The sequence below is a fragment of the Rana temporaria genome, chromosome 1, assembly GCF_905171775.1.
Source record: "Rana temporaria chromosome 1, aRanTem1.1, whole genome shotgun sequence".
NCBI classification, from domain to species: Eukaryota; Metazoa; Chordata; class Amphibia; order Anura; family Ranidae; genus Rana; species Rana temporaria.
In genome coordinates this window covers 128,302,026-128,318,759 of record NC_053489.1, presented here as the reverse complement: position 1 = coordinate 128,318,759, position 16,734 = coordinate 128,302,026, and positions in this window count along the sequence as shown.

Genomic DNA, 16,734 nt, shown 5'->3' with positions numbered 1-16,734 from the left:
GTCAGCCCCCATTACTCTGATACCCCTAACTAAAATATAGTGGAACCCATTGCCTTCAGAAGTCACCTAATTAGTAAATAGAGTTCACCTGTGTGTAATTTAATCTCAGTATAAATACAGCTGTTCTGTGGAGCCTTCAGAGGTTTGTTAGAGAACCTTAGTGAGCAAACTGCACCAAGGAACCAAGGAACACACCAGACAGGTCAGGGATAAAGTTGTGGAGAAGTTTAGAACAGGATTAGGTTATAAAAAATATCACAAGCTTTGAACATCTCACAGAGCACTGTTCAATTCATCATTCAAAAATGGAAGGAATATGGCACAACTGCAAACCTACCAAGACATGGCCGTCCACCTAAACTGACAGACCAGGCAAGGAGAGTATTAATCAGAGAAGCTGCCAAGAGGCCCATGGTATCTCTTGAGGACCTGCAGGGATCCACAGCTCAGGTGTATAAGGCCCCGTACACACGACCGAGTAACTCGACGTGCCAAACACATCGAGTTCCTCATCGAGTTCAGTGTGGAATCCGCCGATTTTTCCCATTGACTAACGAGAAAATAGAAAACATGTTCACTTTTCGGCCCGACGAGTTCCTCGTCGGCTTCCTCGCTGAAAAGTGTACACACAACCGAGTTTCTCGCCAGAATCCAGCTCCGACTGAGTTTCTGGCAGAATTCTGCCGAGAAACTCGGTCGTGTGTACGGGGCCTTAGTCGTGCACTCCACAAATCTGGCCTGAAGAGTGGCAAGAAGAAAGCTATAAGAAGTCCCATTTTCAGTTTGCGAGAAGCCATGTGGGGGACTAATGGAAAGGGCAAGAGGGCTGCAAATGGCAGCAAATGTTGGTAAGAGCATGGCAAGTACTCTGCAAACAAATGTGGATAGGGAAATAACTTAAAATAACATAAAATACATTAAAAAAAAAAATCTTGACCTAGGAGGACGAGGTCCATATTTTTTTGCCCTAAATGGGTGTTTTTTGAATAGCAAAATAGAAGAACAGTAGCTAAAGTGTTTATCTCACACGCACAGGTATGGAGGAAACACTGCAAACACTGGAGGAAACACTGCAAAATATATGTTTTTGCCCTAAATGGGTGTTTTTTGAATAGCAAAATAGAAGAAAAGTAGCTAAAGGCCTGGATTCACAACGCACTTACACTGACGTATCTCGAGATAAGCTGCGTAATTGTAAATGTGCGCCGTCGTATCTGTGCGCCATGCCCACAGAACTAGATATGCCTGAAAATAGGCTTCTTCCGACCGACGTAACTTTCCAACGCCGGTGTATCGTGGGCGCATATTTACGCTGGACGCATCTGGCGCTACCATTGATTTCCTATTCAAATATGCAAATGAGGGAGATACGGCGATTCACAAACGTACATGCGCCCGGCGCAGGCTACGCGATGTGCGCATAAGTTGTACGTCTGGCCTAAAGTTATTCCTCATAAAGCAGATGTAACTCAGCAACAGACGTGCACAGGTCAGCAGGAGAACAGCTGCAGCAGCACCGTTACGGACGAGCTAAGCAACCACACTTGCAGGACAACATATCTATATACCAACATGCCAGGCAGGGCCGCCATCAGGAATTTTGGGGCCCCTTACACAGCTTCAGGCATGGGCCTGGGGGGTGCTGCCGCGAATTGAGAAAGACGAAATAAAGAAAAATATATATAGAAAAAAAGGAACTAAAAAGATTAACATTGGATTAGCCCAAGTCCACCATGCAGGACTTGGGAGCAGCAACGCCACGCCAAGGCCCCAATGGTGTTACTGTCCATTCATACCACATTCACACGGTCGTGGGCATAACCTCTCCCCGACGACCCAGGGTAACACGCCTTGCTGGCAGATATGTCACCCCCACATTTACACACCAGTCACACTGTAGCCTGCACTCCTCACCATGTGCATTCACTACAAAAGTAAAAAGCTCATAACCTGAGCAAAAATAACAAATAAAAAAGCTCATAACCCGAGTAAAAATAACAAATAAAAAAGCTCATAACCTGAGCCCCAAAAAAAAAGGCACTCATTTGCCCTGTCGTGGGCTACGCCTGGTGCCACGGCTCCTGCTCCTCAGTTGCCTGGGGGGAGCCTCGGGTGGGGGGGTGCTTCATCTGGAGGAGGATCATCCCCTGGTCTCTCCCTGGCTGCCTGCCTGCCCTCCAATGCCAGGGCAATGCGGGTGAGGACCGCATTAGTCTGCGCCTGCATCCGCAGCTGGCGGGTGGTGTGCCGCTGGTGGCGCCTCGTCTGCCTCCACCTCGATGGCAGCAGAGTTGGCCCGTATAGCCACTGCAAGGCTCCTGACCTCTGCCACAAGGCCTGATGTTGTGGCCTGCAGCTCCCCAAGGCAGGTCACTATAGCAGTGCAATTCGCACTCACATCCTGCAGGCTGTCAGAGACGGAGGTACTCTGATCAGCCTGCTGTGTGAGGGCCTGCTGGACAGCCAATGTGCAGGCAGCCTGGGTCTGGGCCGAGGAGGCCAGGCTCTCTGCCACACGGCGCAGGTCACCCACTATAGCACCCATATGGCGGGTCTGCTGGGCCTGGTCCCTCGCAAGATTTTCCTCGAAGGCATCAGGAACACCCCTGGTCTTGCGTGTAGCCTTCCTGGGGGCAGGAGAGGCTTGGGGCCGTCTGTACGGGGAGGCCCTTGATGAGCTTGCCCTGATGGGGGTGGACCCTGAGGAGCTTGCCCTGATGGGGGGAGGCCCTTGAGGGTCTTTCCCTGATGGGGGAGGAGGATGAGGGGCTTCCCCTGATGGGGGAGGAGGTTTGGGAGGGTCCAAGGATGATGTTCTCCTCCACCAGGTATGCACCTTCCTCAAAAGCACTGTGCTCCTCCTCAACTTCCTCTAGTGGAGAGGTGTGGGCACACTCCTCCTGGGATGGCGTGGGTTGCCCAGCCGCCGACGACGGCCCAGCTCCCTCCAGCACATCTGTGGATGACACAAAGCATTCACATGTTGGTGGACCCACACACTTGTCACATATTGCCTTCCATCCCCTCACATGCTACACACCGGATAGGAGAAAAAACACACTTACCTGTCCTCAAGGCCTGATCAATAGAGTCATAGCCCTCCAGGCCCTCCACCTGCTCCCTCTGCAGACACCGGGCAATCACCTCCTCATCAGGAGTGAGCCTGATCTTACTGGCTGGTCCGCCTCCCGTGCCCCTGGCGTGCCTCCTCATAGTGGCCAGGTTGTCTCGGACCAGACGACGCAGGTCCTTGATCTTTTTGACAATGTCCCTTGAGGTCCTCCGCTCATGTCCAAGGGCATTGACCTGCATGGTGATCTCCTGGAGGATCTTCTCCTTCTTGACCTTGGTGGTCGTGCCACTCTGTGCCCCATGGAGGTACACGTCGTATCTGGGGATGGCATTGATCACGATTGCCTTCTCCTCCGGTGTAAAATAATTTTTCCTCCTCTCCTTCCCAGTCACTGGAGCAGACATGGCTCAGAAAACAAAAGTACCTACACCAAAAGCTGCTGGTGTACTTTTGCGCTCGACGGGCGCATGTCTGGGCATATTTATGCACTGGGCGTAGGCGGTGGGCCGGCGTATCTTAGGGGTTATGCCGGGCGTAGTTGTGAGCATGCACAGAGGGGTGCAGGCCATACGTCCACGTCATGGCGCATGCGCCGTTTAAGATACGCCCGACGTAAACCACTGCGACCCGCTCGGACCATCATTTGCATGGGGTCACGCCCACTTACACTTACGCTGGCCTACGCCTTCGAAAATACGTTACGATGGCGCATCTTGGTAAATAATGGCTTTCTGAATACAGTGCATGCCTCTCCGCACTGCGCCGGCGTAGTGTAAAAAAGATATGCTACGGTGGCATAAATATGCGCCAGTGTCTGTGAATCCCGGCCAAAGTGTTTATCTCACACTGCACTGCAAACACTGGCGGAAACACTGCAAAATATATGTTTTTGCTCTAAATGGGTGTTTTTTGAATAGCAAAATAGAACAAAAGTAGCTAAAGGGCCAGATTCAGGTACGGCAGTGAATCTTTGAGGCGGCGTAGCGTGTTCAATTTATGCTACGCCGACTTAAGTCAGAGAGACAAGTGCTGTATTCTCAAAGCACTTGCCTCCTAAGTTTCAGCGGCTTAGCGAAAATGGGGCCGGCGTAAGCGCGCGTAATTCAAATGAGGATGAGGGGGGTGTGTTTTATTTAAATGAATGGTGAGCCGACATGATTGACGTTTTTTACGAACGGCGCATGCGCCGTCCGTGTACATATCCCAGTGTGCATTGCGGCAAAGTACGCCGCAAGGACGTATTGGTTTTGACGTGAACGTAAATTACGTCCAGCCCCATTAATGGACGACTTACGCAAACAACGTCAAATTTCTAAATTTCGACGCGGGAGCGATGGCCATACTTAACATTGGCTACGCCACCTAGGGGGCAGCTTTATATTTACGCCGGCATACCTCTTACGGAAACGGCGTATCTTTACTGCGACGGGCAAGCGTACGTTCGTGAATCGGCGTATCTACTCATTTGCATATTCTACGCCAAACTCAATGGAAGCGCCACCTAGCGGCCAGCGGACATATTGCACCCTAAGATACGACGGTGCAGGCCGTCGTATCTTAGGTAGGTTTAAGTGTATCTCAGTTTGAGCATACACTTAAACATACGACGGGCTTAGATTCCGAGTTACGTCGGCGTATCTACTGATACGCCGGCGTAACTCTTTGTGAATCTGGCCCAAAGTGTTTATCTCACACATACAGATATGGAGGAAACACTGCAAACACTGGAGGAAACACTGCAAACACTGGAGGAAACACTTCAAGTTTTTTTTCCCTAAATGGATGTTTTTTAAATAGCACAATAGAAGAAAAGTATCTAAAGGGTGTATCTCACATGTACAGATATGGTGGAAACACTGCAAACATTTTTTTTTCCCTAAATGGATATTTTTTGAATAGCACAATAGAAGAAAAGTATCTAAAGGGTGTATTTCACAGTAACATATGCAGTGCTGGTGTAATTTGATTTCTGAAGCAGGACTGACTCCTATTTCTCTCCCTAAAAGCAGGGCCGGACTGGCCTACCGGGATACCGGGAAAAATCACGGTAGGCTGCCCGCCCTGGGGCCACTTTGATCTGTGGCTGCATGCTGCACTGCAAGAGCGCTGTGTGTCACGGTCGGAGCTGGGTCTGTGTGTTGTTGGCGGCGCTCTGAAGGTCCTGCCCCCCTAGACTGGCTCATGGGATAGTAGATTGCATCTGTGTTCTGCCTATCACACAAACCGGTCTAGGGGGGCTGTACCTTGTAACAGCGCCGCCAACAACACACAGACCCAAGACAAGGTAGAGAGAGAAAATAACTGCTCAGTAGTCTTCAAAGAACCTCCTCACTGGAACCAAACCATGGGTGCCGGCAATGCAATAGTGATGCAAAAATACGTAGGAAACTTGGACAGACGCACTCCAAAAATGTTCTTTTAATTAAAATCGATCACAAAATTAACATGCCACAGCAAAAAAATTGGAACAAAAGCTAACGTTTCGCACTGTAGCTTCAGTGCTTAGTCATAGCTGGTACTAAGTTATGACTAAGCACTGAAGCTACAGTGAGAAATGTTAGCTTTTGTTCCAATTGTTTTGCTGTGGTATGTTTATTTTGTGATCGATTTTAATTAAAAGAACATTTTTGGAGTGCGGCTGTCCAAGTTTCCTTCGTATTTTTGCAACACACAGACCCAGCTCTGACCGTGACACACAGCAGGAGAACGGTGAGTCTGTATTCATAGGCACAGTCAGGCTGCAGTTATGAGCTGAGTGAGACTGCTATCATAATCATAGTGAGGCTGAGTCAGGCTGCGATTATGGGCTGAGTCAGGCTGCGATTATGGGCTGAGTCAGGCTGTGATTATGGGCTGAGTCAGGCTGCAATTATGGGCATAGTGGGGCTGAGTGAGGCTGCGATTATGGGCTGAGTCAGGCTGCAATTATGGGCACAGTGAGGCTGAGCGAGGCTGCGATTTTGGGCTGAGTCAGGCTGAAATTATGGGCTAAGTCAGGCTGCAATTATGGGCACAGTGAGTCTGCGATTATGGGCACGTTGAGGTTGCGATTATTGATTGATTGATTTAATAGATTTATAATGCGCCAAATACTGACCCATCCGGGCAGTGTTTAAGCACAGAAAATATAACTGGAAATAGATAAATCAAGTCAGGGAGGGAAAGAAATAGAAGGAAAAGAAAAAAAGAGAGCAAAAAAAAAAAAAAAAAATAAGAAACAGATCACCAGGGGACAACAGGGAGAACTAACATGACTCGGCCTGCTTTTTCTCAAAAAAAAATAGTTTTTAGCCTTTTACAAAAGGCCATAATAGAGGGGAGAGACCGAATGGAAACAGGGAGACTATTCCATAGAGCCGTTGCTCTCACAGAAAAGTGTCTAACCCCAAAGGTAAGAAAACAGGCAGATGGGTAAGTGACAAGACCAGCTGTTAGTGATCTGAGTGCTCGTGCAGGGACATATCCAGGGCCGGATTCCAGATAAGGCAAACAAGGCCAGGCCTCGGGGCGGCAGTGGGTGCAGGGGCGGCACTGCGGCTGAGAGGAGAGGACACTTTCACTTTCATATCAGGAGTTCCCCCCTGTCATGCGGATGGTGAGAGGAGAAAAAACAGAGGGAAGAGGAGGCGAGATAGTTCTTGGCAGCAGCAACCCCCCTCCCGGTTCTCAATGTCATTTTGTCATTTTCGACAGCAGCACCCCCCAATACTCAATGTAATTTTTGGCAGCAACACCCCCCCCCCCGCTTTTCAGTGTCCTGCCGAAAAAGTACCCCCTGTGCTGCGCAGGCGGAGACGGCATTGAAAGACCTGGCCTTGGGGCGGCAAATGGAGTAAATCCGGGCCTGGACATATCGCGTTATCAAGGAATTCAGATATTGCGGGCCCGTCCCATAATAAGCGCAATAGGCGAGACAAAGAGCCTTAAACTCAACGCGATCTACCACAGTGAGCCAGTGCAGTGATCGCAGGGTAGGGGTAATATGCTCCCGCCTATTTAGGCCAGAGATTAGTCTAGCGGCCTGGTTCTGGATGAGCTGGATTTTCCTCAGCCACTTTAGAGGCATACCCAAATACACAATGTTGTTAAAGTCAATCCGGGAGTTGACGAGAGATTGAACCAAGACTTTCCGGTGGTTCTGAGAAAACAGATTTTTGACCTTTCTCAGACACCTGATGTAATACAGTGCGTTGCGGATACATTGATTGACTTGGGGTATCCAATTCAGATTACAGTCAAAAATTGTCCCCAGGACACGGACTTGATTCACTGGAACAGGACACGGCCCAGGGCTCGTGGGCCATTTTCCCAGAAAGACAGCTGGATCAATACGTCCAGAGATGAGAATTTCTGTCTTTTTAGCATTTAGACTAAGGGAATTGTGATTATGGGCAAAGTGAGGCCGCGATTATGGGCACAGTGAGGCTGTCATATTTTTAGCGCTATAGCGCCTGTAAAGCGCATCAGTGTGAAAGCAGCCTAAGTGTATTCTTTCTGTGAAAGGTGGCCTCTGGTCACCAGAGTCCCCTGTCCCCCCCACATTCCCAGGGGTCCCCCTTGATCATTGACGGCTTTTTACTGGAATTTGCTTTTTTATATATATATAAAGCCCTATCTGTCTTCTCTATCTATAATACACTCTTCAAATGTGCATGGTTTTCCCTTTCATGAACAAGAAAAAAAGGAATGTTATGATGTAGGGCTGGTATAATAATGCTATGGGGCTGGTATGACATTTTTTCCAGTGCTGGATTTTATTCCCAGTCCGGCCCTGGATATGGGTAAATAGGACAAAGAGAGAGGGCAAATCTCCCTAACGGGGATACAGACAGCAATACAAACCTAATAGGTGTTCTAATCCCTATCCACTCTATCCAAAACAAAAAAAAACATTTTGCCTTTAGTTATGCAATAATTTCCCACATTGTTATCTGGCATGCAGATAATAAAAGTCACCATATCATCAGGGTGAGACATTATCAGAAAAGGAGGATGTATTACAAAACGATCTAGTGTAAATGTCACATTGAAACGGTTCCATTGTACTAGATTTGTTCAGCAGACTCTTGGAACACCACATCCAAAACACTTCAGGCAATATTTTAGTCTCTTGGCAACCATTTGTGTCATTTTTCATGAGAAGACACTAAAATTACTGTACTTAAAATAAAAAAGCTGTGGAACAAGGCAATTTGTATCTGTAGGAACGGTGAGAGACAATCTAACTTGGGGCTCAGCGTAGTCTCAGGGCCATAATATTTACAGAAAGTAAGGAATACATTATAAGGACAGAAAAACAGGCGCTTGCTGAGAGCTGAAGGACACATTGGGAACATCATTACAGAGCCCATATGTATCCTTTGAGTTTTCGATACCCAAAGTTTTCATGGACATTTAAAGGACTTTGTACAGCGGTTGCTATTAATAAAATATAAACTGAATTGGCACTATTCTTTCTTTACACAAACGTGATTTAATGGTCAGAGCATTTTGATTGGAAACCTCTTTTGTCATCCGGCAAGTACCCAGATAACAAGCAATTGTGCTGCAAGTTTGAAAATGACTTGCTAACCTATTGCCAGACTTGCCAAGCTTCACAAGTTTGTTGCACAATTGCAACAAGTCCACATTAAATGACTCCAGATTACTTTGCAAACATTCTTCAAGTTTGCTGCAAGTTCTGGTTCAGTTATGTTGTGCAATAAGCCTCCCATCACAGGGGGTCACTTTGGCTGACTTTTATGCTGTAGACTTGCAGAGCTCTTGCTGTAGACTCACCACTGCAGGAGTCTTGCCATGCAAATTTGCTACAAATCGTAAAAGTGTCAACTAGAACTTGTGCTTCAAAATGTGCAGCAAATTAACAAATCAACATTTTGTGGCAAGTAATCCTTGCTATTTGGGTATTATATATTTTTTTATTATAGCAATACCTATTGATTGTCAGAAGTCTAACTGATAAAACAATGAATAGACTGAGCCTGGACTGCCAAAAGAAATTATAAGGTCCCATACAGAATACTTGACAGACCCCCCCCCCCCCCCCCATCCCATCAGGTTTCCCCCCCTACATCTATCCAGCCCCCCTGCCTGGGTAAGTGATGCCAACTATGGGTGGATACAGCTAACCCTCCCATACTGGCCCAGGCTCCATTGGGTCAACAGGGCTTGGAAGCAGGCAGTGTAGCAGATCTCAGGCTCCTAACCTGTCAGAGGATCCCAATTCAATCAAGCAAATTTGTTTTGCCATGCTTTGGGCAGAGAGAGAGAGAGAGCTGCATGCTCTAATTAATCAAGGGCACCATCCATCAGATTCCTTTTGGTCCCATCAATGCCTCTCCCCAAGCAAATCACAATGTCTCAATGAGCGATGGAGAGTGGCTAGGATGAATATTCCTGGCCATCCTGGAAATCGTGTAAAAAGGGGTAAGTGCAGGGCTGGTAACCGACCAACTGTGGGTGCATGCACTGTTTGCCGCCCCCCAAAAAAATATACAACCAGCAGCCACTGCTCTACACCCAGGCTGCACTCACAGCAGGGTCAATCAGATATAGCCACAAGAAGCCTGACGGAGACCCAAATCTCTATATAGGTTGTCAGCCCTGTTTGAGTTCTTACCTGCTAGATTACACAAAGCTTTCCCCTCTTATCCTCATAACATAAGCATGGGCGTCCGCTGAAATTTTTTCAGGGGGGGGCGTTTCGGCAGTGGCGATACACAGTCGCATTTAACCCTTTCTTCAAAACTAGCGGGGGTTAAAAGCGCCCCGTTAGGGGCCGAATAGCGAAGCTAAAATAACAGTAAAGCGCCGCTTTTTAGCGGCACTTTACCGATAACACGGCCAGCTGGCAGTGTAAAATAGCTCTTGAGATAATTTAGCTTCCCTCCATGCCCATATAAATATAGCCAAGAGAATGAACAGACCCCCCTTCAGCACAGATGGACCCCCCCTTCAGCACAGACCCCCCTTCAGCACAGATGGACCCCCTTTATGCATAGACCCCCACCTTCAGCACAGATGGACCCCCTTTAAGCACAGACCCCCCCTTCAGCAAAGATTGACAACCCCTTCAGCACATACCCCCTTCAGTACAGACCCCCTTTCAGCACAGATGGACCCCCCTTCAGTACAGACCCCCCTTCAGCACAGATGGACCCCCCATTCAGCACAAACTCCCCCTTCAGCACAGATGGACCCCCCTCCACCCATCCCATTCAGTACCTCAGATCAGCCATCAGCGCGGCACAGGCAGCAGGTTCCCTCCTCCTGTGTACACATAAACACAGGAGGGGTAGGTGGCTTCACTCTGCTCGCTGTGCCTGTGTGACATCCGGTCCAGGACTGCTCAGACAGCCCGAGGCCGCGAGAATCTTCAATACCTTCTCGATTTTCCAGGGGGGGGGGGTCAAGTTCGGAGAGGTAGTTTGCTCTGAACCTGTTATTTGGTTAAATTTGGGGTCTCTGTTCTAGCTTGGCTGTACTGTTTGCTATACTTTTGTCTATACTCAGCTATACGTCATCTCGCCGAGCAGCCAATAGGGGCGCTCACCGCACACAGCTCTCGGTCCTGTCAGGGGGAGAAATGTCTGACCGTCTGTTCATACAATGTATGAACAGCGATCAGTCATTTCCCCTAGTCAGTGCACCCCCCTCTTCAATTAGAACACACCCAGGGAACATACTTAACCCCTTCCTCGCCCCCTAGTGTTAACCCCTTCCCTGCCAGTGGCATTTTTATAGTAATCAATGCATTTTTATAGCACTGATCGCTCTAAAAATGCCAATGGTCCCAAAAATGTGTCAAAAGTTTCAGAAGTGTCCACCATAATGTGGCAGTACCGATAAAAATCGCTGATCGACGCCATTACTAGTAAAAAAAAAATTATAAAAAATTTTACGAAAAATATGTAGAAGAATACGAATCGGCCTAAACTGAGGAAAAAAATTGTTTTTTTTATATATTTTTGGGGGATATTTATTATAGTAAAAAGTAAAAAATATTTTTTTTTTTCAAAATTGTCGCTCTATTTTTGTTTATAGCGCAAAAACTAAAAAACGCAGAGGTGATCAAATACCATCAAAAGAAATCTCTATTTGTGGGAAAAAAAGGACGCCAATTTTGTTTGGGAGCCACATCGCAAGACCGCGTAATTGTCAGTTAAAGCGACGCAGTGGCAAATCGCAAAAAGTGGCGTGGACTTTGACCAGCAATATGGTCCGGGGCTGAAGTGGTTAAATTGGTTGTGGCCCTTTATTTATAGGTATAAATATTAAGTCAATTTATATCAACTTTCAATAAATTTGTAAATAATCAATACACATAGCATATATTAAAGTCTTCTTAATAACCATATATATATATAAGTATTTAACTGACATTAATTAATTCAATTATAGGTCTGCCACGATCCCACAGGGGATGGGGCGGGGACATTTCATGCCCCGCCATTCACCTTTATTCTATTGTGCAGCCACTCAGTCCCAGGTGGCGAACTCTCAGGGGGTTGGCCCATGAGACACTGCAGTCTCAGTATGTCCTCAGTCTTCCCAGCATGACTAGACCTGCTTGTTTTAAAAACGCCTGCTTTTTAAGAAAAGCAATAGTCTGGAGTTGGACATTAACATATTCTTCTTTTAATCATCCTTTATTTGATTTTAAACAACAAGGAAAACAGAGATTCACGAGTACAATCCAAAGAAAAGAAAAAGGAAAAAGAAACCAAACCCGAGGGGTATTCTTCTGGTTTAACCCCCTTTGATCATATATAACAGGAATATCCATTTAATTACCCATGGAAAGAAAACAAACATTTCAAAAAACCATTTCCCCATCAAATTATTCTTCATTTATAACCAGGGGAAGGAAAAACAAATTACATTTTAAATGTTCTGATCCCTGTTTCTTTCCCCTCCCTCACTCCTCAAAAGTCGGGGCTCTCACCCTGACAGTACCTTTAACCACTTGCCGTCGCCGCACCGTCATAATACGTCCACAAGGTGGCTCTCCTAGGCGAGATCACGTATTATGACGTCCTACCTTTTAGCCGCCACTAGGGGCGCACGCGCGCCGCCGGAGGCGCGCGCACGCGCCCCCCGCTCGCCCCCGACTCCCGTGCGTGTGCCCGGCGGGCGCGATCGCCGCCGGGCACACGCGATCGCTCGGTACAGAGCGGGGAACGGGAGCTGTGTGTGTAAACACACAGCTCTCGTTCCTGTCAGCAGGGGAAATGCTTTTCTTCGGTTCATACACTGTATGAACCGAGGATCAGTGTTTCCCCTAGTGAGGCCACCCCCCCCCCACAGTAAGAACACACCCAGGCATACTTAACCCCTTCCCCGCCCCCTAGTGTTAACCCCTTCACTGCCAGTGGCATTTTTATAGTAATCTAATGCATTTTTATAGCACTGATCGCTATAAAAATGCCAATGGTCCCAAAAATGTGTCAAAAATGTCCGAAGTGTCCGCCATAATGTCGCAATACCAAAAAAAAAATCGCTGATCGCCGCCATTACTAGTAAAAAAAATATTAATAAAAATGCCATAAAAATACCCCCTATTTTGTAAACGCTATAACTTTTGCGCAAACCAATCAATAAACGCTTATTGCGATTTTTTTTTACGAAAAATATGTAGAAGAATACGTATCGGCCTAAACTGAGGAAAAAAAATGTTTTTTTATATATTTTTGGGGGATATTTATTACAGCAAAAAGTAAAAAAATATTCATTTTTTTCAAAATTGTCGTTCTATTTTTGTTTATAGCGCAAAAAATAAAAACCGCAGAGGTGATCAAATACCACCAAAAGAAAGCTCTATTTGTGGGAAAAAAAGGACGCCAATTTTGTTTGGGAGCCACGTCGCACGACCGCGCAATTGTCTGTTAAAGCGACGCAGTCCCGAATAGCAAAAAGTACTCTGGTCTTTTGGCAGCAATATGGTCCGGGGGGTAAGTGGTTAATATCCCGTTTCGGTTCTGTCCCCTTCATGCGGGAAACCAAAATCCCGCCATGATTGGGACATTTCCCCTGTATCTCCTTGTTTACTTTACTTGACCCCCCCAGTCCCTAACCCCTCCCCAATACCCATTAAACCCCAAAAAAAAAAAAAAGCAACGCCCCTGCCTGTCTCCCCCCCACGGACCCCGCAGCAGTCATCCCACCTTCAGTCTACATCCATCAAGGCTTTCCCCTCCTCCGAATATCTGAATATGTTCCATTCCGCCCACGTTTCCAAGTAGACCCTCCGCTTCTGCCTTGAGGTCCATACTAACATATTCTTATAACAGAATTTATGGTGTACATTGCACATTATGAAGAGAGGTACAAAGTTGTGAAGTACTTGCAAAAACCTTATACCCCAACATTGACCTTAGGTGGCAAAATGTATTATTAGCAGCAGTCTACGAAGAGTGTGGTAACAAGGAGCAGACGCCAAAGTATGCAATTCTGTTTTAACACTTTTCATGTGCCAAGATATTTTCGAAGGGCCGCCTGTTGTCCATCTTACAAAATCACTAAATTTGTTATTCATTTCACAGAACAAATGTGATTTGAAATGTCTCTCCTGGACACAATGCATTGTAAGTTGTTTCTATGGAAACATATATCACATGGAGCAGATCAACATGATAGAATGGCTTTATTTACTGATATATGTTTTTATTCTCTGATTACAAAGTGGATCGGTGTTGTTCTGTCTTATTTGTAACACCCCCAGTGGTTCCTTTTACTGTATATGCACATTTGTTTTGTCTAATGAAAACAGTGGTTTAAAAAGAACTCTACCAGGGATAATTTGCAGCTAAACAACCACCTAACAGGGCCCCTGTGTTACTTCTCAAAGAATCAACCACTCTTTCAGTGAATAAACACTTGTGCCTCTTAACAGCCACACATGGAAAATTTAAAAAGAGTGTTTCAATGGTATGACACCTCCTCATTATGATTCAATAGCCGTAAATGGTGGCGATGGGCATAGATATCCCATACCTCCAATAAATCCCAGTGATCTTAAAGTGGTGGTAAACCTCAGTCATTGAATCTGAGCAAAGCGCATACAGTATATATGCAGTTTTTACTTATCTTACTCCAAAGCTCTAAGTGTTGTTTCTCTCTGGTGCTTTGTTTCTCTGTTATTAGCATCAGTCTCTTCTGAGAAGTTTTCCTGACACATGAGATAAATTTGTGTCATGTGAGGGTTTACAACCACTTGAAAGTAGGATGGGTACAATTAAAAAATTATTATGGTTGTCCGCTTAGTAAGATCAGTTAAACTCTTTTAGGCCTCGTACACACCACCGGATCTATCCGCTGGAATTGATCCGCGGATCAGTTCCAGCGGATAAATCCGGTCGTCTGTACGGCCTAGCGGATATTTATCCGCGGAGATTTCTCGGCCGGATTGATTTCAAGCGGATATAAGTTTCTTAGCATGCTAAGAAATTTATCCGCTTGAATCGGGTCCAGCGGATTGATCCAGTGGTCTGTACAGACTCACCGGATCAATCCGTCCGCTCCCCTCCCTCGCATGCGTCGTAATGATTCGACACATGCGTGGAAGTACTTACCTTCCAGCGTCACGCACGTCGCCGCGTCATCATCGCGGCGACCGTGCGGATTTTGATCCGATGGTGAGTACAAGCCATCAGATCCAAATCCGGAGGAGGAATCTCCGGCGGACCGTTTCCAGCGGAGATCCCCTCGTGTGTACGGGGCCTAACAGATATTCTTACAATCTCAAAATATGACACATAATTATCAGTATGTTGTATTTCTATATCTGAACATCCCTGCAGTTAGAAACATAGCACATGACAGCTTGTGCAATAAGGCCCCTTTCACATTTATACGACTTGAAAGTCGTGCGATTTTGCCGCGATTTTGCGGCCGCGATTTTGCGCGATTTTGCGGCAGCAATTTTGCCGCGATTTGGGATCAGTACAATTTCGACTTTGCCACAACTTTGGCATTAACCAATAAAAACATACATGGTGTGAGGCAATTCCTTTTCCTGCCACCGCAGTTGTCATTGCTGCTGCGGCAGTAGCAGTGCATGAGGAAGAAGAGGAGAAGCAGAGGCGGAGAAGACGTCGATATTGGGTACATCCCATCATTGCCAATCGTGAAGATAGGGGTCAATTTTGGGTCCTCTATAATGAAGCATGAGAAGAATGCTCCTTACATTGGTGGTCAGTGGGAAGGATGTCCCTTACATTGGTGGTCAGTGAGAAGAATGCTCCTAACATTGGTGGTCAGTAGGAAGAATGCTCCTTACATTGGTGGTCAGTGGGAAGGATGTCCCTTACATTGGTGGTCAGTGAGAAGAATGCTCCTTTCATTGGTGGTCAGTGGGAAGAATGCTCCTTACATTGGCGGTCAGTGGAAAGGATGTCCCTTACATTGGTGGTCAGTGGGAAGAATGCTTCTTACATTGGTGGTCAGTGAGAAGAATGTCCCCTTCATTGGTGGTCAGTGGGTCATTGTCTTTGTAGTTTGTCTTTGTAGTTTATCTTGTCTTTGTAGTTTGGGTCACACAAATCATAAATAGCTGGGCACTCACAAATAAATCGAATGATTTGCTCATTATCGAGGACGTCTCTTATTTTTACCTGTTTGGAGCACATTGTTCCTGAGGGAATAACCAGGAAGTGAATGTTTGGTGGAAAAATGTGCTTGAGAGGGGCTACTATGCTGAAAAGATTGGGTGGGACAAGGGTTAAAAAGCTGCTTGTGCTTACAAAGTCGTACTGAAATCGTACTGAAATTGTGTCTATATTATTCAGGTACGATTTGCATGCTACTTCAGGGGTTTAACATTGAGGTCTATGGACATCAACTCGCATGGAAATCGGACCAAAGTAGTGCCGCGTACAAACATGATTGGATGTTTTTTCCGACGGATTTCCGCTCAAGCTTGGCTTGCATACACACAGTCAAACAAAAGTTCTCTGAACTTTCGACCGTCAAGAACGCAGTGACGTACAACAATACGACGAGCCGAGAAAATTAAGTTCAATGCTTCCCAACATGCGTCAAATTGTTTCCGAGCATGCGTCGGAATTTTGCGCATCGGAATTGCTGCAGACGATTTTCCAATAGGATTTTTTTCCGTCGGAAAATTTGGGAATCAGCTCTCAATATTTTGTTGGCAGAAATTCTGACAGCAAAGGTCCGATGGAGCATACACACGGCTCACATCGGACTTTTGCTGTCGGAATTTCTGATCGTGTGTACGGGGCATAAGTCTCTCCAATGATGTGTCAGAGTATGATTGGGGCTGTTTTTCCCAGTGGTAACCTGTGCAGGGATATTGCTTCTTTAAATTTATGTTTTGGATAATAACATCCAGGTAATGACAATATGCAAGTGAAAATTGTAATTGTATACAGTATAATATATAGCTAATTTCATAATGACAAAGTATATATCAGATATAAAGCAATATACAAGTCCTACAGAAAGGTGAATGTCATCTACACAGATTTTAGATGACTAATGTACCTGACATCTACAGTATTTTATTAAATAGTAAAACCTGCTTGGTAGAGCTGAATGCATGAAACAATGTTTGGTGTTTAACTAATTTAAATTCAGACACTAGAGAATTCACTAAAGTTTATAAAGAAACAGTTCTTCCCCAGGGCGATCACATTCAAGCA